Source organism: Ascidia mentula, chromosome 4 (genome assembly GCF_947561715.1).
Source record: "Ascidia mentula chromosome 4, kaAscMent1.1, whole genome shotgun sequence".
In the NCBI taxonomy this organism is placed as follows: Eukaryota; Metazoa; Chordata; class Ascidiacea; order Phlebobranchia; family Ascidiidae; genus Ascidia; species Ascidia mentula.
This window is the reverse complement of record NC_138569.1, coordinates 11,879,577-11,900,567: the sequence shown is the minus strand read 5'-3', so window position 1 is coordinate 11,900,567 and position 20,991 is coordinate 11,879,577. Positions and strand designations below refer to the sequence as shown.

The 20,991-nt window shown below is 36.2% G+C and overlaps 1 long non-coding RNA gene across 1 annotated transcript; it reads left to right on the top strand.

Moving 5' to 3' along the window:
• The first annotated feature begins 375 nt into the window (after positions 1–375).
• Positions 376–1,238, top strand: LOC145899281 (uncharacterized). The gene is made up of 3 exons (XR_014402480.1): positions 376–522; positions 633–805; positions 991–1,238. It is a non-coding gene; the product is annotated as an uncharacterized LOC145899281 (long non-coding RNA).
• The last annotated feature ends 19,753 nt before the right edge of the window (positions 1,239–20,991 follow it).

Sequence of the window (20,991 nt, the reverse complement as noted above, 5' to 3'; positions counted from 1 at the left end):
CCAAATAATTGTGCATTTTTGTTTCATGCACTTTGTTCTTTTCAGGCACACATGCCCGTTGTTTGAAAAGAAAATGTAGATCTGCTGATCTGGAAAGGGACAATCTAATGAGCGAATCCACTGAAAGCAGTTCTTCTTCCACGATACCTCTCTTGCAAAAGAAGGTGTCCATAAACCTTGTGCTGATTTTGATGCTTAAAACCGGCACATATTTTTCATCTAGTTTTTTAATTGACTGGGGACCTTTGCTTGTGTATTTGCTTATTTTAGTTTACTTTCAACAGGTTCTTGCCACCCAAGCAGCAAAAACAATGTCACAACGACAGGAGCATGAACTGTCTGAAAAGATTGGCATCCTTATCGACAAAACAATAAAGGTGAAGGAAGAAATGCGGAGGATTGGTGACCGAATTCAGAGAATGGAAACTCTGACAGAAAAAAAACACATGTGTGGCAGAAAAGTTTTTGCCGCAATCAGTTGTCAACGAAGAACATCTGATGGCTCTACTTACTAAACCTAATGTGAGCTTTCTTTTTACCTAATGCACTGAGGCTTTTGTCTGCATGCTTTACACGGTAAATGACATCTGCTATACATTTCAATCATTTTGTATGTTGATACTTTTCAAAAGGACAAAGTAAAACGTGCCCAAGTGATGGACATGGACCAACTTCGTGGCACCTTCCGGAATTCTGTAAAGCTGTTTATGACAAAACACCTGGCTCAACAATTTTGTTTTGGCGGTTGGACGCAGGAGAACAAAAATCCCATTCAAATCACATCCTCTGTTGGCATTTAAGTTGGGTGAGTCAAATTGCTTTAGAAATCCCACAAGACACGCCACACTGCGGGCCTCATTGTAAAGCCTTCCGATTGTGAAGTTGTCACAACTTTCACATATTTAATTCCCACATGTCAAATATTTAATTTCTGTACACGATAGAATGTTACCAAAATTTTAACTAAATCTTATGTTTTATGTTCTGCAGACGCATGGAAAGATGCAAGACGCCGGCAGTTAAATACCAAGAAATCGCCACAGCGGTGAAACGAGTTTTACCTGGAGATGTTGACGGAGTGGCGGCAGAATATCAAGTAACGGCAATCAATCCTCAATTAAGCCCACCACGTCTCAGAGTACATAGTTTCGTCGAACACTGCACTTCGTGTTACTCCGTACTTCCACTGCGCTTGCCACTGTATTTCTATTTATGTGTTGTTAATTTCAATAAAACATTATGCAATTAAAGTCGCGGTGCGTGCGAGACGGTGAAGTAGCGAGTTTGATGAGGTCATATTTTGAAAGTGACCAGGCAATATCATTATGTTCGGTAAACGCACGGCGAACGCTCGCTCGGCCAAGCTTGGATTTGTTCAATTGTAGAACATACGCCGAACATATATCCAACATTTAAGTACGGTGAACATGCGTCGCCCAAGCTTGATGCCAAGCGTATCTTGACATAAAGTGACAAGGGCCGTGCCAAAATTTTTGACTGGGATGTAACTATGCGATTTCAGCACTTGTCCATTTTGCAGTATATGACTTTTCGATGAAAAATATTTTTTTGCAGTACAAGCTTTATTATACAGTGGACAACGCTGATATTCCAGTATTGCTTTTGCGGTTGCACAACGTATGTAACTATGCGATTTCAGCACTTGTCCATTTTGCAGTATATGACTTTTCGATGAAAAATATTTTTTTGCAGTGCAAGCTTTATTATACAGTGGAAAACGCTGATACTCCAGTATTGCTTTTGCGGTTGCACAACGTATGTAACTATGAGATTTCAGCACTTGTCCATTTTGCAGTATGTGACTTTTCGACAAAAAATAATTTTTTTCAGTACAAGCTTTGTTATACAGTGGACAACGCTGATATTCCAGTATTGCTTTTGCGGTTGCACAACGTATGTAACTATGCGATTTCAGCACTTGTCCATTTTGCAGTATATGACTTTTCGATGAAAAATATTTTTTTGCAGTACAAGCTTTATTATACATTGGAAAACGCTGATACTCCAGTATTGCTTTTGCGGTTGCACAACGTATGTATCTATGCGATTTCAGCACTTGTCCATTTTGCAGTATATGACTTTTCGATGAAAAGTATTTTTTTGCAGTACAAGCTTTATTATACAGTGGAAAACGCTGATACTCCAGTATTGCTTTTGCGGTTGCACAACGTATTTAACTATGCGATTTCAGCACTTGTCCATTTTGCAGTATATGACTTTTCGATGAAAAATATTTTTTTGCAGTACAAGCTTTATTATACAGTGGAAAACGCTGATACTCCAGTATTGCTTTTGCGGTTGCACAACGTATGTAACTATGCGATTTCAGCACTTGTCCATTTTGCAGTATATGACTTTTGGATGAAAAATATTTTTTTGCAGTACAAGCTTTATTATACAGTGGAAAACGCTGATACTCCAGTATTGCTTTTGCGGTTGCACAACGTATGTAACTATGCGATTTCAGCACTTGTCCATTTTGCAGTATATGACTTTTCGATGAAAAATATTTTTTTGCAGTACAAGCTTTATTATACAGTGGAAAACGCTGATACTCCAGTATTGCTTTTGCGGTTGCACAACGTATGTAACTATGCGATTTCAGCACTTGTCCATTTTGCAGTATATGACTTTTCGATGAAAAATATTTTTTTGCACTACAAGCTTTATTATACAGTGGAAAACGCTGATACTCCAGTATTGCTTTTGCGGTTGCACAACGTATGTAACTGTGCGATTTCAGCACTTGTGCATTTTGCAGTATATGACTTTTCGATAAAAAATAATTTTTTTCAGTACAAGCTTTGTTATACAGTGGAAAACGCTGGTATTCCAGTATTGCTTTTGCGGTTGCACAACGTATGCAACTGTGCGATTTCAGCACTTGTCTATTTTGCAGTGTATGAATTTTCGATAAAAAATATTTTTTTGCAGTACAAGCTTTATTATACAGGGGAAAACGCTGGTACTCCAGTATTGCTTTTGCTGTTGCACAACGTATGTAACTGTGCGATTTCGGCACTTTTCCATTTTGCAGTATATGAATTTTCGATAAAAAATATATTTTTTCAGCACAAGCTTTATTATACAGTGGAAAACGCTGATACTCCAGTATTGCTTTTGCGGTTGCACAACGTATGTAACTGTGCGATTTCAGCACTTGTCCATTTTGCAGTATATGACTTTTCGATAAAAAATATTTTTTTTCAGTACAAGCTTTATTATACAGTGGAAAACGCTGGTATTCCAGTATTGCTTTTGCGGTTGCACAACGTATGCAACTGTGCGATTTCAGCACTTGTCTATTTTGCAGTGTATGAATTTTCGATAAAAAATATTTTTTTGCAGTACAAGCTTTATTATACAGGGGAAAACGCTGGTACTCCAGTATTGCTTTTGCTGTTGCACAACGTATGTAACTGTGCGATTTCGGCACTTTTCCATTTTGCAGTATATGAATTTTCGATAAAAAATATATTTTTTCAGCACAAGCTTTATTATACAGTGGAAAACGCTGATACTCCAGTATTGCTTTTGCGGTTGCACAACGTATGTAACTGTGCGATTTCAGCACTTGTCCATTTTGCAGTATATGACTTTTCGATAAAAAATATTTTTTTTCAGTACAAGCTTTATTATACAGTGGAAAACGCTGGTACTCAAGTATTGCTTTTGCGGTTGCACAACGTATGTAACTGTGCGATTTCAGCACTTGTCCATTTTGCAGTATATGACTTTTCGATAAAAAATATTTTTTTTCAGTACAAGCTTTATTATACAGTGGAAAACGCTGATACTCCAGTATTGCTTTTGCGGTTGCACAACGTATGTAACTATGAGATTTCAGCACTTGTCCATTTTGCAGTATATGACTTTTCGATAAAAAATAATTTTTTTCAGTACAAGCTTTGTTATACAGTGGAAAACGCTGGTATTCCAGTATTGCTTTTGCGGTTGCACAACGTATGTAACTATGAGATTTCAGCACTTGTCCATTTTGCAGTATATGACTTTTCGATAAAAAATAATTTTTTTCAGTACAAGCTTTGTTATACAGTGGAAAACGCTGGTATTCCAGTATTGCTTTTGCGGTTGCACAACGTATGCAACTGTGCGATTTCAGCACTTGTCTATTTTGCAGTGTATGAATTTTCGATAAAAAATATTTTTTTGCAGTACAAGCTTTATTATACAGGGGAAAACGCTGGTACTCCAGTATTGCTTTTGCTGTTGCACAACGTATGTAACTGTGCGATTTCGGCACTTGTCCATTTTGCAGTATGTGAATTTTCGATAAAAAATATATTTTTTCAGCACAAGCTTTATTATACAGTGGAAAACGCTGATACTCCAGTATTGCTTTTGCGGTTGCACAACGTATGTAACTGTGCGATTTCAGCACTTGTCCATTTTGCAGTATATGAATTTTCGATAAAAAATATGTATATTCAGCACAAGCTTTATTATACAGTGGACAACGCTGATATTCCAGTATTGCTTTTGCGGTTGCACAACGTATGTAACTATGCGATTTCAGCACTTGTCCATTTTGCAGTATATGACTTTTCGATGAAAAATATTTTTTTGCAGTACAAGCTTTATTATACAGTGGACAACGCTGATATTCCAGTATTGCTTTTGCGGTTGCACAACGTATGTAACTATGCGATTTCAGCACTTGTCCATTTTGCAGTATATGACTTTTCGATGAAAAATATTTTTTTGCAGTGCAAGCTTTATTATACAGTGGAAAACGCTGATACTCCAGTATTGCTTTTGCGGTTGCACAACGTATGTAACTATGAGATTTCAGCACTTGTCCATTTTGCAGTATGTGACTTTTCGACAAAAAATAATTTTTTTCAGTACAAGCTTTGTTATACAGTGGACAACGCTGATATTCCAGTATTGCTTTTGCGGTTGCACAACGTATGTAACTATGCGATTTCAGCACTTGTCCATTTTGCAGTATATGACTTTTCGATGAAAAATATTTTTTTGCAGTACAAGCTTTATTATACAGTGGAAAACGCTGATACTCCAGTATTGCTTTTGCGGTTGCACAACGTATGTATCTATGCGATTTCAGCACTTGTCCATTTTGCAGTATATGACTTTTCGATGAAAAATATTTTTTTGCAGTACAAGCTTTATTATACAGTGGAAAACGCTGATACTCCAGTATTGCTTTTGCGGTTGCACAACGTATTTAACTATGCGATTTCAGCACTTGTCCATTTTGCAGTATATGACTTTTCGATGAAAAATATTTTTTTGCAGTACAAGCTTTATTATACAGTGGAAAACGCTGATACTCCAGTATTGCTTTTGCGGTTGCACAACGTATGTAACTATGCGATTTCAGCACTTGTCCATTTTGCAGTATATGACTTTTGGATGAAAAATATTTTTTTGCAGTACAAGCTTTATTATACAGTGGAAAACGCTGATACTCCAGTATTGCTTTTGCGGTTGCACAACGTATGTAACTATGCGATTTCAGCACTTGTCCATTTTGCAGTATATGACTTTTCGATGAAAAATATTTTTTTGCAGTACAAGCTTTATTATACAGTGGAAAACGCTGATACTCCAGTATTGCTTTTGCGGTTGCACAACGTATGTAACTATGCGATTTCAGCACTTGTCCATTTTGCAGTATATGACTTTTCGATGAAAAATATTTTTTTGCACTACAAGCTTTATTATACAGTGGAAAACGCTGATACTCCAGTATTGCTTTTGCGGTTGCACAACGTATGTAACTGTGCGATTTCAGCACTTGTGCATTTTGCAGTATATGACTTTTCGATAAAAAATAATTTTTTTCAGTACAAGCTTTGTTATACAGTGGAAAACGCTGGTATTCCAGTATTGCTTTTGCGGTTGCACAACGTATGCAACTGTGCGATTTCAGCACTTGTCTATTTTGCAGTGTATGAATTTTCGATAAAAAATATTTTTTTGCAGTACAAGCTTTATTATACAGGGGAAAACGCTGATACTCCAGTATTGCTTTTGCTGTTGCACAACGTATGTAACTGTGCGATTTCGGCACTTTTCCATTTTGCAGTATATGAATTTTCGATAAAAAATATATTTTTTCAGCACAAGCTTTATTATACAGTGGAAAACGCTGATACTCCAGTATTGCTTTTGCGGTTGCACAACGTATGTAACTGTGCGATTTCAGCACTTGTCCATTTTGCAGTATATGACTTTTCGATAAAAAATATTTTTTTTCAGTACAAGCTTTATTATACAGTGGAAAACGCTGGTACTCAAGTATTGCTTTTGCGGTTGCACAACGTATGTAACTGTGCGATTTCAGCACTTGTTCATTTTGCAGTATATGACTTTTCGATAAAAAATATTTTTTTTCAGTACAAGCTTTATTATACAGTGGAAAACGCTGATACTCCAGTATTGCTTTTGCGGTTGCACAACGTATGTAACTATGAGATTTCAGCACTTGTCCATTTTGCAGTATATGACTTTTCGATAAAAAATATATTTTTTCAGCACAAGCTTTATTATACAGTGGAAAACGCTGATACTCCAGTATTGCTTTTGCGGTTGCACAACGTATGTAACTATGCGATTTCAGCACTTGTCCATTTTGCAGTATATGAATTTTCGATAAAAAATATATTTTTTCAGCACAAGCTTTATTATACAGTGGAAAACGCTGATACTCCAGTATTGCTTTTGCGGTTGCACAACGTATGTAACTGTGCGATTTCAGCACTTGTCCATTTTGCAGTATATGACTTTTCGATAAAAAATATTTTTTTTCAGTACAAGCTTTATTATACAGTGGAAAACGCTGGTACTCAAGTATTGCTTTTGCGGTTGCACAACGTATGTAACTGTGCGATTTCAGCACTTGTCCATTTTGCAGTATATGACTTTTCGATAAAAAATATTTTTTTTCAGTACAAGCTTTATTATACAGTGGAAAACGCTGATACTCCAGTATTGCTTTTGCGGTTGCACAACGTATGTAACTATGAGATTTCAGCACTTGTCCATTTTGCAGTATATGACTTTTCGATAAAAAATAATTTTTTTCAGTACAAGCTTTGTTATACAGTGGAAAACGCTGGTATTCCAGTATTGCTTTTGCGGTTGCACAACGTATGTAACTATGAGATTTCAGCACTTGTCCATTTTGCAGTATATGACTTTTCGATAAAAAATAATTTTTTTCAGTACAAGCTTTGTTATACAGTGGAAAACGCTGGTATTCCAGTATTGCTTTTGCGGTTGCACAACGTATGCAACTGTGCGATTTCAGCACTTGTCTATTTTGCAGTGTATGAATTTTCGATAAAAAATATTTTTTTGCAGTACAAGCTTTATTATACAGGGGAAAACGCTGGTACTCCAGTATTGCTTTTGCTGTTGCACAACGTATGTAACTGTGCGATTTCGGCACTTGTCCATTTTGCAGTATATGAATTTTCGATAAAAAATATATTTTTTCAGCACAAGCTTTATTATACAGTGGAAAACGCTGATACTCCAGTATTGCTTTTGCGGTTGCACAACGTATGTAACTGTGCGATTTCAGCACTTGTCCATTTTGCAGTATATGAATTTTCGATAAAAAATATATATATTCAGCACAAGCTTTATTATACAGTGGACAACGCTGATATTCCAGTATTGCTTTTGCGGTTGCACAACGTATGTAACTATGCGATTTCAGCACTTGTCCATTTTGCAGTATATGACTTTTCGATGAAAAATATTTTTTTGCAGTACAAGCTTTATTATACAGTGGACAACGCTGATATTCCAGTATTGCTTTTGCGGTTGCACAACGTATGTAACTATGCGATTTCAGCACTTGTCCATTTTGCAGTATATGACTTTTCGATGAAAAATATTTTTTTGCAGTGCAAGCTTTATTATACAGTGGAAAACGCTGATACTCCAGTATTGCTTTTGCGGTTGCACAACGTATGTAACTATGAGATTTCAGCACTTGTCCATTTTGCAGTATGTGACTTTTCGACAAAAAATAATTTTTTTCAGTACAAGCTTTGTTATACAGTGGACAACGCTGATATTCCAGTATTGCTTTTGCGGTTGCACAACGTATGTAACTATGCGATTTCAGCACTTGTCCATTTTGCAGTATATGACTTTTCGATGAAAAATATTTTTTTGCAGTACAAGCTTTATTATACAGTGGAAAACGCTGATACTCCAGTATTGCTTTTGCGGTTGCACAACGTATGTATCTATGCGATTTCAGCACTTGTCCATTTTGCAGTATATGACTTTTCGATGAAAAATATTTTTTTGCAGTACAAGCTTTATTATACAGTGGAAAACGCTGATACTCCAGTATTGCTTTTGCGGTTGCACAACGTATTTAACTATGCGATTTCAGCACTTGTCCATTTTGCAGTATATGACTTTTCGATGAAAAATATTTTTTTGCAGTACAAGCTTTATTATACAGTGGAAAACGCTGATACTCCAGTATTGCTTTTGCGGTTGCACAACGTATGTAACTATGCGATTTCAGCACTTGTCCATTTTGCAGTATATGACTTTTGGATGAAAAATATTTTTTTGCAGTACAAGCTTTATTATACAGTGGAAAACGCTGATACTCCAGTATTGCTTTTGCGGTTGCACAACGTATGTAACTATGCGATTTCAGCACTTGTCCATTTTGCAGTATATGACTTTTCGATGAAAAATATTTTTTTGCAGTACAAGCTTTATTATACAGTGGAAAACGCTGATACTCCAGTATTGCTTTTGCGGTTGCACAACGTATGTAACTATGCGATTTCAGCACTTGTCCATTTTGCAGTATATGACTTTTCGATGAAAAATATTTTTTTGCACTACAAGCTTTATTATACAGTGGAAAACGCTGATACTCCAGTATTGCTTTTGCGGTTGCACAACGTATGTAACTGTGCGATTTCAGCACTTGTGCATTTTGCAGTATATGACTTTTCGATAAAAAATAATTTTTTTCAGTACAAGCTTTGTTATACAGTGGAAAACGCTGGTATTCCAGTATTGCTTTTGCGGTTGCACAACGTATGCAACTGTGCGATTTCAGCACTTGTCTATTTTGCAGTGTATGAATTTTCGATAAAAAATATTTTTTTGCAGTACAAGCTTTATTATACAGGGGAAAACGCTGGTACTCCAGTATTGCTTTTGCTGTTGCACAACGTATGTAACTGTGCGATTTCGGCACTTTTCCATTTTGCAGTATATGAATTTTCGATAAAAAATATATTTTTTCAGCACAAGCTTTATTATACAGTGGAAAACGCTGATACTCCAGTATTGCTTTTGCGGTTGCACAACGTATGTAACTGTGCGATTTCAGCACTTGTCCATTTTGCAGTATATGACTTTTCGATAAAAAATATTTTTTTTCAGTACAAGCTTTATTATACAGTGGAAAACGCTGGTACTCAAGTATTGCTTTTGCGGTTGCACAACGTATGTAACTGTGCGATTTCAGCACTTGTCCATTTTGCAGTATATGACTTTTCGATAAAAAATATTTTTTTTCAGTACAAGCTTTATTATACAGTGGAAAACGCTGATACTCCAGTATTGCTTTTGCGGTTGCACAACGTATGTAACTATGAGATTTCAGCACTTGTCCATTTTGCAGTATATGACTTTTCGATAAAAAATAATTTTTTTCAGTACAAGCTTTGTTATACAGTGGAAAACGCTGGTATTCCAGTATTGCTTTTGCGGTTGCACAACGTATGTAACTATGAGATTTCAGCACTTGTCCATTTTGCAGTATATGACTTTTCGATAAAAAATAATTTTTTTCAGTACAAGCTTTGTTATACAGTGGAAAACGCTGGTATTCCAGTATTGCTTTTGCGGTTGCACAACGTATGCAACTGTGCGATTTCAGCACTTGTCTATTTTGCAGTGTATGAATTTTCGATAAAAAATATTTTTTTGCAGTACAAGCTTTATTATACAGGGGAAAACGCTGGTACTCCAGTATTGCTTTTGCTGTTGCACAACGTATGTAACTGTGCGATTTCGGCACTTGTCCATTTTGCAGTATATGAATTTTCGATAAAAAATATATTTTTTCAGCACAAGCTTTATTATACAGTGGACAACGCTGATATTCCAGTATTGCTTTTGCGGTTGCACAACGTATGTAACTATGCGATTTCAGCACTTGTCCATTTTGCAGTATATGACTTTTCGATGAAAAATATTTTTTTCAGTACAAGCTTTATTATACAGTGGACAACGCTGATATTCCAGTATTGCTTTTGCGGTTGCACAACGTATGTAACTATGCGATTTCAGTACTTGTCCATTTTGCAGTATACGACTTTTCGATAAAAAATAATTTTTTTTCTGTACAAGCTTTGTTATACAGTGGAAAACGCTGGTATTCCAGTATTGCTTTTGCGGTTGCTCAACGTATGCAACTATGCGATTTCAGCACTTGTCCATTTTGCAGTATATGACTTTTCGATGAAAAATATTTTTTTGCAGTACAAGCTTTGTTATACAGTGGACAACGCTGATATTCCAGTATTGCTTTTGCGGTTGCACAACGTATGTAACTATGCGATTTCAGCACTTGTCCATTTTGCAGTATATGACTTTTCGATAAAAAATATTTTTTTTCAGTACAAGCTTTATTATACAGTGGAAAACGCTGATACTCCAGTATTGCTTTTGCGGTTGCACAACGTATGCAACTGTGCGATTTCAGCACTTGTCCATTTTGCAGTATATGACTTTTCGATGAAAAATATTTTTTTGCAGTACAAGCTTTATTTTACAGGGGAAAACGCTGATACTCCAGTATTGCTTTTGCGGTTGCACAACGTATGTAACTATGCGATTTCAGCACTTGTCCATTTTGCAGTATATGACTTTTCGATGAAAAATATTTTTTTGCAGTACAAGCTTTATTATACAGTGGACAACGCTGATATTCCAGTATTGCTTTTGCGGTTGCACAACGTATGTAACTATGCGATTTCAGCACTTGTCCATTTTGCAGTATATGACTTTTCGATGAAAAATATTTTTTTGCAGTGCAAGCTTTATTATACAGTGGAAAACGCTGATACTCCAGTATTGCTTTTGCGGTTGCACAACGTATGTAACTATGAGATTTCAGCACTTGTCCATTTTGCAGTATGTGACTTTTCGACAAAAAATAATGTTTTTTCAGTACAAGCTTTGTTATACAGTGGACAACGCTGATATTCCAGTATTGCTTTTGCGGTTGCACAACGTATGTAACTATGCGATTTCAGCACTTGTCCATTTTGCAGTATATGACTTTTCGATGAAAAATATTTTTTTGCAGTACAAGCTTTATTATACAGTGGACAACGCTGATATTCCAGTATTGCTTTTGCGGTTGCACAACGTATGTAACTATGCGATTTCAGCACTTGTCCATTTTGCAGTATATGACTTTTCGATGAAAAATATTTTTTTGCAGTGCAAGCTTTATTATACAGTGGAAAACGCTGATACTCCAGTATTGCTTTTGCGGTTGCACAACGTATGTAACTATGAGATTTCAGCACTTGTCCATTTTGCAGTATGTGACTTTTCGACAAAAAATAATTTTTTTCAGTACAAGCTTTGTTATACAGTGGACAACGCTGATATTCCAGTATTGCTTTTGCGGTTGCACAACGTATGTAACTATGCGATTTCAGCACTTGTCCATTTTGCAGTATATGACTTTTCGATGAAAAATATTTTTTTGCAGTACAAGCTTTATTATACAGTGGAAAACGCTGATACTCCAGTATTGCTTTTGCGGTTGCACAACGTATGTATCTATGCGATTTCAGCACTTGTCCATTTTGCAGTATATGACTTTTCGATGAAAAATATTTTTTTGCAGTACAAGCTTTATTATACAGTGGAAAACGCTGATACTCCAGTATTGCTTTTGCGGTTGCACAACGTATTTAACTATGCGATTTCAGCACTTGTCCATTTTGCAGTATATGACTTTTCGATGAAAAATATTTTTTTGCAGTACAAGCTTTATTATACAGTGGAAAACGCTGATACTCCAGTATTGCTTTTGCGGTTGCACAACGTATGTAACTATGCGATTTCAGCACTTGTCCATTTTGCAGTATATGACTTTTGGATGAAAAATATTTTTTTGCAGTACAAGCTTTATTATACAGTGGAAAACGCTGATACTCCAGTATTGCTTTTGCGGTTGCACAACGTATGTAACTATGCGATTTCAGCACTTGTCCATTTTGCAGTATATGACTTTTCGATGAAAAATATTTTTTTGCAGTACAAGCTTTATTATACAGTGGAAAACGCTGATACTCCAGTATTGCTTTTGCGGTTGCACAACGTATGTAACTATGCGATTTCAGCACTTGTCCATTTTGCAGTATATGACTTTTCGATGAAAAATATTTTTTTGCACTACAAGCTTTATTATACAGTGGAAAACGCTGATACTCCAGTATTGCTTTTGCGGTTGCACAACGTATGTAACTACCCAGTCAAAAATTATCTACCCCTTTAGTATGGGCCTAGCTTGGTTTAAGCTCAGTTTAGTGCGTTTAAGCTTGGCACGGCCAATCAGCACTTCTTCGGACGTCAGCCAAACTTATACGTTCGGTTTACAAATGGTGCGCCGTGCTTAAGTTTACATAATTTCCCCCTGCGCAAAATAATTTTGAAGTGTAATACGGTGCTTGAAGGTGAGTTTCGTCGGCGGGAGTTTTTCCTTGTATAACTGCGTCACACATATCATATTGTTTCGTCATAAGGTGGGCATAGAAGCATGAAGTTGATTTTATTTTATTTTGAGGTAGTTTGGTTGTACCTCTCTTGGTGAGTTCTGCCGTGGGGTTGTGACACCTGCAGTTTTGGAGGGCCAATTATTGTCAGTAATTTTTACCATAATATTTGTTGATTTTGCGAGCTAACTAAAATGTTTTTTTTTAATATTACAAAGCGAAGCTGGGGCGCTGCTTCGTCATGGTTGGATGAACAACAAGCAGGCAGGGCAGGCTAGAAGGCTTGGCTTTCTCCTAACTACTGCGTAATGAGTTGTATGTTCTAACGACTTGACGGCGGGAAACCTTGTCTAAATTTACAGGTGGTTTACGACAGCAGTTGTTTTATGTCAGGTATTTCTGTTTAATATACTTGCGACTCAAATTTAGATCAAAGGTGAATACGCATCTTGCATGTTTGGGTGTAATGCGTCGATTGTTAATCTGGTGGAGGGTTAGACCACGCCAATTGCAAGTTAAGCTTTCTTCAACTGTCGTCATGTTAACGTCACCACAACCTTACAAAATACAAGGAATTTATACCGCTTGAATTCAACAGAAAATCGAGGCCTTTGTCTGATTTGCTTTACTGGAAAGCAACAGAATTTAGACTATTTATGCTGTATGTGGGAGTGGTGCTGTTAAAAGATAAAAATGTGCTGTGCCATAAACGTATTGTCATTTTCTGCATTTTTCTTTAGCTATGAGATGTTTGTTGTCGCCAAACATTAACACACATGAGTATTCGTTATGTGTCCAAATGCTAAAAGACTTTGTTAGCAAATCTTCACATATTTATGGTAAAGCATTTGTCAGTTACAATGTTCATTGTTTGATCCACTTGTGTAATGATTATGAAAAACATGGTTCATCGGAAAACATTGTCTGTTTTCAATTTGAAAATTACTTGGGTTGTTTGAAAAAAGGTTTTCAATCTGGCTACAAGCCTATGCAACAAATTGCAAGATTTGCATTTTATGAAAACCAAACTTCCCATTATATGTTTTTAATTCTATGTAACATCCCGTCGAAAAAACTGTGAAAGCAATATTGCCTTTTGTCGTCTTTTCAAAAACCTTGTCAACTTAAAACATGTCGGAATTTACAAAGTTAGTGGTTTGAATGGTGATTATTTTCTGCTTAAAGTTAATGATCAAATTAAAAATGTGTTCTGTTACCATATAAAGGACATTTCGTTGTCATTAATTTGCTTTATGCCACATGATATATCGGCATGTATATTTGTTTCTTCCACAGTACATTAGAATGGAAAATTTTGTTTGTATAAAATCCCCAAAAGCTGGATGGTCGGCACCAATGCATGTAAGTGGATACCCAGCGATTTGGATGTACAAAGCTTCTTGAAAAATGAAATTTCTGCGGATGCCACTTGGCAGACATGTCCTTCCACCATTCTTTGTGAAGGGAGTAAGTTGTGTGTTTGTGCCAAATAATTGTGCATTTTTGTTTCATGCATTTTGTTCTTTTCAGGCACACATGCCCATTGTTTGAAAAGAAAATGTAGATCTGCTGATCTGGAAAGGGACATTCCAATGAGCGAATCCACTGAAAGCAGTTCTTCTCCCATGATTCCAGTCTTGCAAAAAAGGTGTCCATAACCCTTGTGTTGATTTTTATGCATAAAACCGGCACATATTTTTCATGTAGTTTTTTAATTGACCGGGGACCTTTGCTTGTGTATTTGCTTGTTTTAGTTTGCAAATACTTTCCATAGGTTATTGTCACCCAAGCAGCAAAAAACAACGTCACAATGTCAGGAGCATGTCTGAAAAGATTGGCATCCTTATCGACAAAACAAGAAAGGTGGAACTTACTAAACCTGAAGTGAGCTTTCTTTTTACCTAATGCACTGAGGCTTTTGTCTGCATGCTTTACACTGTAAATGGCATCTGCTATACATTTCAATCATTTTATATGTTGATACTTTCAAAAAGGACAACATGCAACTTGCCCAAGTGATTGACATGGACCAACTTTGTGACACCTTCCCGAATTTTGTGAAGCTGTTTATGACAAATACCTGGCTCTTCAATTTTTGTGGAGTGGGTTGTTTTGGCGGTTGGACGCAGGAAAACAAAAATCCCATACAAATCACATCCTCCGTTCGCATTTTTGTTGGGTGAGTCAAATTGCTTTAGAAGTCTCACAAGACACGCCACACTGCGGGCCTCATTGGAAAGCCTTCCGATTGTGAAGTTGTCACAAGTTTCACATATTTAATTCCGACATGTCAAATGTTTAATTTCTGTACACGATATAGGATGTTACCAAAATTTTAACTAAATCATATGTTTTATGTTCTGCAGACGCATTGAAAGATGTAAGACGCAGGCAGTTAAATACCAAGAAATCGCCACAGCGGTGAAACGAGTTTTACCTGGAGTTGTGGCAGGTTATCAAGAAACGGCAATCAATCCTCAATTAAGCCCACCACGTCTCAGAGCACATAGTTTCGTCGAACAGTGCGCTTCAAGTTACTCCGTACTTCCACTGCGCTTGCCACTGTATTTTTATTTATGCGTTGTTACTTTCAATAAAATATTATGTAATATAAGTCGTGTTACGTGCGAGACGGTAAAGTAGCGAGTTTGATGAGGTCATATTTTGAAAGTAGCCAGGCAATATCATTATGTTCGGTAAACGCACGGTGAACGCTCGCTCGGCCAAGCTTGGATTTGTTCAATTGTAGAACATACGCCGAACATATATCCAACATTTAAGTACGGTGAACATGCGTCGCCCAAGCTTGATGCCAAGCGTATCTTGACATAAAGTGACAAGGGCCGTGCCTAAATTTATGACTGGGTATGCGATTTCAGCACTTGTGCATTTTGCAGTATATGACTTTTCGATAAAAAATAATTTTTTTCAGTACAAGCTTTGTTATACAGTGGAAAACGCTGGTATTCCAGTATTGCTTTTGCGGTTGCACAACGTATGCAACTGTGCGATTTCAGCACTTGTCTATTTTGCAGTGTATGAATTTTCGATAAAAAATATTTTTTTGCAGTACAAGCTTTATTATACAGGGGAAAACGCTGGTACTCCAGTATTGCTTTTGCTGTTGCACAACGTATGTAACTGTGCGATTTCGGCACTTTTCCATTTTGCAGTATATGAATTTTCGATAAAAAATATATTTTTTCAGCACAAGCTTTATTATACAGTGGAAAACGCTGATACTCCAGTATTGCTTTTGCGGTTGCACAACGTATGTAACTGTGCGATTTCAGCACTTGTCCATTTTGCAGTATATGACTTTTCGATAAAAAATATTTTTTTTCAGTACAAGCTTTATTATACAGTGGAAAACGCTGGTACTCAAGTATTGCTTTTGCGGTTGCACAACGTATGTAACTGTGCGATTTCAGCACTTGTCCATTTTGCAGTATATGACTTTTCGATAAAAAATATTTTTTTTCAGTACAAGCTTTATTATACAGTGGAAAACGCTGATACTCCAGTATTGCTTTTGCGGTTGCACAACGTATGTAACTATGAGATTTCAGCACTTGTCCATTTTGCAGTATATGACTTTTCGATAAAAAATAATTTTTTTCAGTACAAGCTTTGTTATACAGTGGAAAACGCTGGTATTCCAGTATTGCTTTTGCGGTTGCACAACGTATGTAACTATGAGATTTCAGCACTTGTCCATTTTGCAGTATATGACTTTTCGATAAAAAATAATTTTTTTCAGTACAAGCTTTGTTATACAGTGGAAAACGCTGGTATTCCAGTATTGCTTTTGCGGTTGCACAACGTATGCAACTGTGCGATTTCAGCACTTGTCTATTTTGCAGTGTATGAATTTTCGATAAAAAATATTTTTTTGCAGTACAAGCTTTATTATACAGGGGAAAACGCTGGTACTCCAGTATTGCTTTTGCTGTTGCACAACGTATGTAACTGTGCGATTTCGGCACTTGTCCATTTTGCAGTATATGAATTTTCGATAAAAAATATATTTTTTCAGCACAAGCTTTATTATACAGTGGAAAACGCTGATACTCCAGTATTGCTTTTGCGGTTGCACAACGTATGTAACTGTGCGATTTCAGCACTTGTCCATTTTGCAGTATATGAATTTTCGATAAAAAATATATATATTCAGCACAAGCTTTATTATACAGTGGACAACGCTGATATTCCAGTATTGCTTTTGCGGTTGCACAACGTATGCAACTATGCGATTTCAGCACTTGTCCATTTCGCAGTATATGTCTTTTCGATGAAAAATATTTTTTTGCAGTACAAGCTTTATTATACAGTGGACAACGCTGATATTCCAGTATTGCTTTTGCGGTTGCACAACGTATGTAACTATGCGATTTCAGCACTTGTCCATTTTGCAGTATATGACTTTTCGATGAAAAATATTTTTTTGCAGTACAAGCTTTATTATACAGTGGAAAACGCTGATACTCCAGTATTGCTTTTGCGGTTGCACAACGTATGAAACTATGAGATTTCAGTACTTGTCCGTTTTGCAGTATATGACTTTTCGATAAAAAATAATTTTTTTCAGTACAAGCTTTGTTATACAGTGGACAACGCTGATACTCCAGTATTGCTTTTGCGGTTGCACAACGTATGTAACTATGCGATTTCAGCACTTGTCCAATTTGCAGTATATGACTTTTCGATGAAAAATATTTTTTTCAGTACAAGCTTTATTATACAGTGGACAACGCTGATATTCCAGTATTGCTTTTGCGGTTGCACAACGTATGTAACTATGCGATTTCAGTACTTGTCCATTTTGCAGTATACGACTTTTCGATAAAAAATAATTTTTTTTCTGTACAAGCTTTGTTATACAGTGGAAAACGCTGGTATTCCAGTATTGCTTTTGCGGTTGCTCAACGTATGCAACTATGCGATTTCAGCACTTGTCCATTTTGCAGTATATGACTTTTCGATGAAAAATATTTTTTTGCAGTACAAGCTTTATTATACAGTGGACAACGCTGATATTCCAGTATTGCTTTTGCGGTTGCACAACGTATGTAACTATGCGATTTCAGCACTTGTCCATTTTGCAGTATATGACTTTTCGATAAAAAATATTTTTTTTCAGTACAAGCTTTATTATACAGTGGAAAACGCTGATACTCCAGTATTGCTTTTGCGGTTGCACAACGTATGCAACTGTGCGATTTCAGCACTTGTCCATTTTGCAGTATATGACTTTTCGATGAAAAATATTTTTTTGCAGTACAAGCTTTATTTTACAGGGGAAAACGCTGATACTCCAGTATTGCTTTTGCGGTTGCACAACGTATGTAACTATGCGATTTCAGCACTTGTCCATTTTGCAGTATATGACTTTTCGATGAAAAATATTTTTTTGCAGTACAAGCTTTATTATACAGTGGACAACGCTGATATTCCAGTATTGCTTTTGCGGTTGCACAACGTATGTAACTATGCGATTTCAGCACTTGTCCATTTTGCAGTATATGACTTTTCGATGAAAAATATTTTTTTGCAGTGCAAGCTTTATTATACAGTGGAAAACGCTGATACTCCAGTATTGCTTTTGCGGTTGCACAACGTATGTAACTATGAGATTTCAGCACTTGTCCATTTTGCAGTATGTGACTTTTCGACAAAAAATAATGTTTTTTCAGTACAAGCTTTGTTATACAGTGGACAACGCTGATATTCCAGTATTGCTTTTGCGGTTGCACAACGTATGTAACTATGCGATTTCAGCACTTGTCCATTTTGCAGTATATGACTTTTCGATGAAAAATATTTTTTTGCAGTACAAGCTTTATTATACAGTGGACAACGCTGATATTCCAGTATTGCTTTTGCGGTTGCACAACGTATGTAACTATGCGATTTCAGCACTTGTCCATTTTGCAGTATATGACTTTTCGATGAAAAATATTTTTTTGCAGTGCAAGCTTTATTATACAGTGGAAAACGCTGATACTCCAGTATTGCTTTTGCGGTTGCACAACGTATGTAACTATGAGATTTCAGCACTTGTCCATTTTGCAGTATGTGACTTTTCGACAAAAAATAATTTTTTTCAGTACAAGCTTTGTTATACAGTGGACAACGCTGATATTCCAGTATTGCTTTTGCGGTTGCACAACGTATGTAACTATGCGATTTCAGCACTTGTCCATTTTGCAGTATATGACTTTTCGATGAAAAATATTTTTTTGCAGTACAAGCTTTATTATACAGTGGAAAACGCTGATACTCCAGTATTGCTTTTGCGGTTGCACAACGTATGTATCTATGCGATTTCAGCACTTGTCCATTTTGCAGTATATGACTTTTCGATGAAAAATATTTTTTTGCAGTACAAGCTTTATTATACAGTGGAAAACGCTGATACTCCAGTATTGCTTTTGCGGTTGCACAACGTATTTAACTATGCGATTTCAGCACTTGTCCATTTTGCAGTATATGACTTTTCGATGAAAAATATTTTTTTGCAGTACAAGCTTTATTATACAGTGGAAAACGCTGATACTCCAGTATTGCTTTTGCGGTTGCACAACGTATGTAACTATGCGATTTCAGCACTTGTCCATTTTGCAGTATATGACTTTTGGATGAAAAATATTTTTTTGCAGTACAAGCTTTATTATACAGTGGAAAACGCTGATACTCCAGTATTGCTTTTGCGGTTGCACAACGTATGTAACTATGCGATTTCAGCACTTGTCCATTTTGCAGTATATGACTTTTCGATGAAAAATATTTTTTTGCAGTACAAGCTTTATTATACAGTGGAAAACGCTGATACTCCAGTATTGCTTTTGCGGTTGCACAACGTATGTAACTATGCGATTTCAGCACTTGTCCATTTTGCAGTATATGACTTTTCGATGAAAAATATTTTTTTGCACTACAAGCTTTATTATACAGTGGAAAACGCTGATACTCCAGTATTGCTTTTGCGGTTGCACAACGTATGTAACTGTGCGATTTCAGCACTTGTGCATTTTGCAGTATATGACTTTTCGATGAAAAATATTTTTTTGCAGTACAAGCTTTATTATACAGTGGACAACGCTGATATTCCAGTATTGCTTTTGCGGTTGCACAACGTATGCAACTATGCGATTTCAGCACTTGTCCATTTCGCAGTATATGTCTTTTCGATGAAAAATATTTTTTTGCAGTACAAGCTTTATTATACAGTGGACAACGCTGATATTCCAGTATTGCTTTTGCGGTTGCACAACGTATGTAACTATGCGATTTCAGCACTTGTCCATTTTGCAGTATATGACTTTTCGATGAAAAATATTTTTTTCAGTACAAGCTTTATTATACAGTGGACAACGCTGATATTCCAGTATTGCTTTTGCGGTTGCACAACGTATGTAACTATGCGATTTCAGTACTTGTCCATTTTGCAGTATACGACTTTTCGATAAAAAATAATTTTTTTTCTGTACAAGCTTTGTTATACAGTGGAAAACGCTGGTATTCCAGTATTGCTTTTGCGGTTGCTCAACGTATGCAACTATGCGATTTCAGCACTTGTCCATTTTGCAGTATATGACTTTTCGATGAAAAATATTTTTTTGCAGTACAAGCTTAATTATACAGTGGACAACGCTGATATTCCAGTATTGCTTTTGCGGTTGCACAACGTATGTAACTATGCGATTTCAGCACTTGTCCATTTTGCAGTATATGACTTTTCGATAAAAAATATTTTTTTTCAGTACAAGCTTTATTATACAGTGGAAAACGCTGATACTCCAGTATTGCTTTTGCGGTTGCACAACGTATGCAACTGTGCGATTTCAGCACTTGTCCATTTTGCAGTATATGACTTTTCGATGAAAAATATTTTTTTGCAGTACAAGCTTTATTTTACAGGGGAAAACGCTGATACTCCAGTATTGCTTTTGCGGTTGCACAACGTATGTAACTATGCGATTTCAGCACTTGTCCATTTTGCAGTATATGACTTTTCGATGAAAAATATTTTTTTGCAGTACAAGCTTTATTATACAGTGGACAACGCTGATATTCCAGTATTGCTTTTGCGGTTGCACAACGTATGTAACTATGCGATTTCAGCACTTGTCCATTTTGCAGTATATGACTTTTCGATGAAAAATATTTTTTTGCAGTGCAAGCTTTATTATAC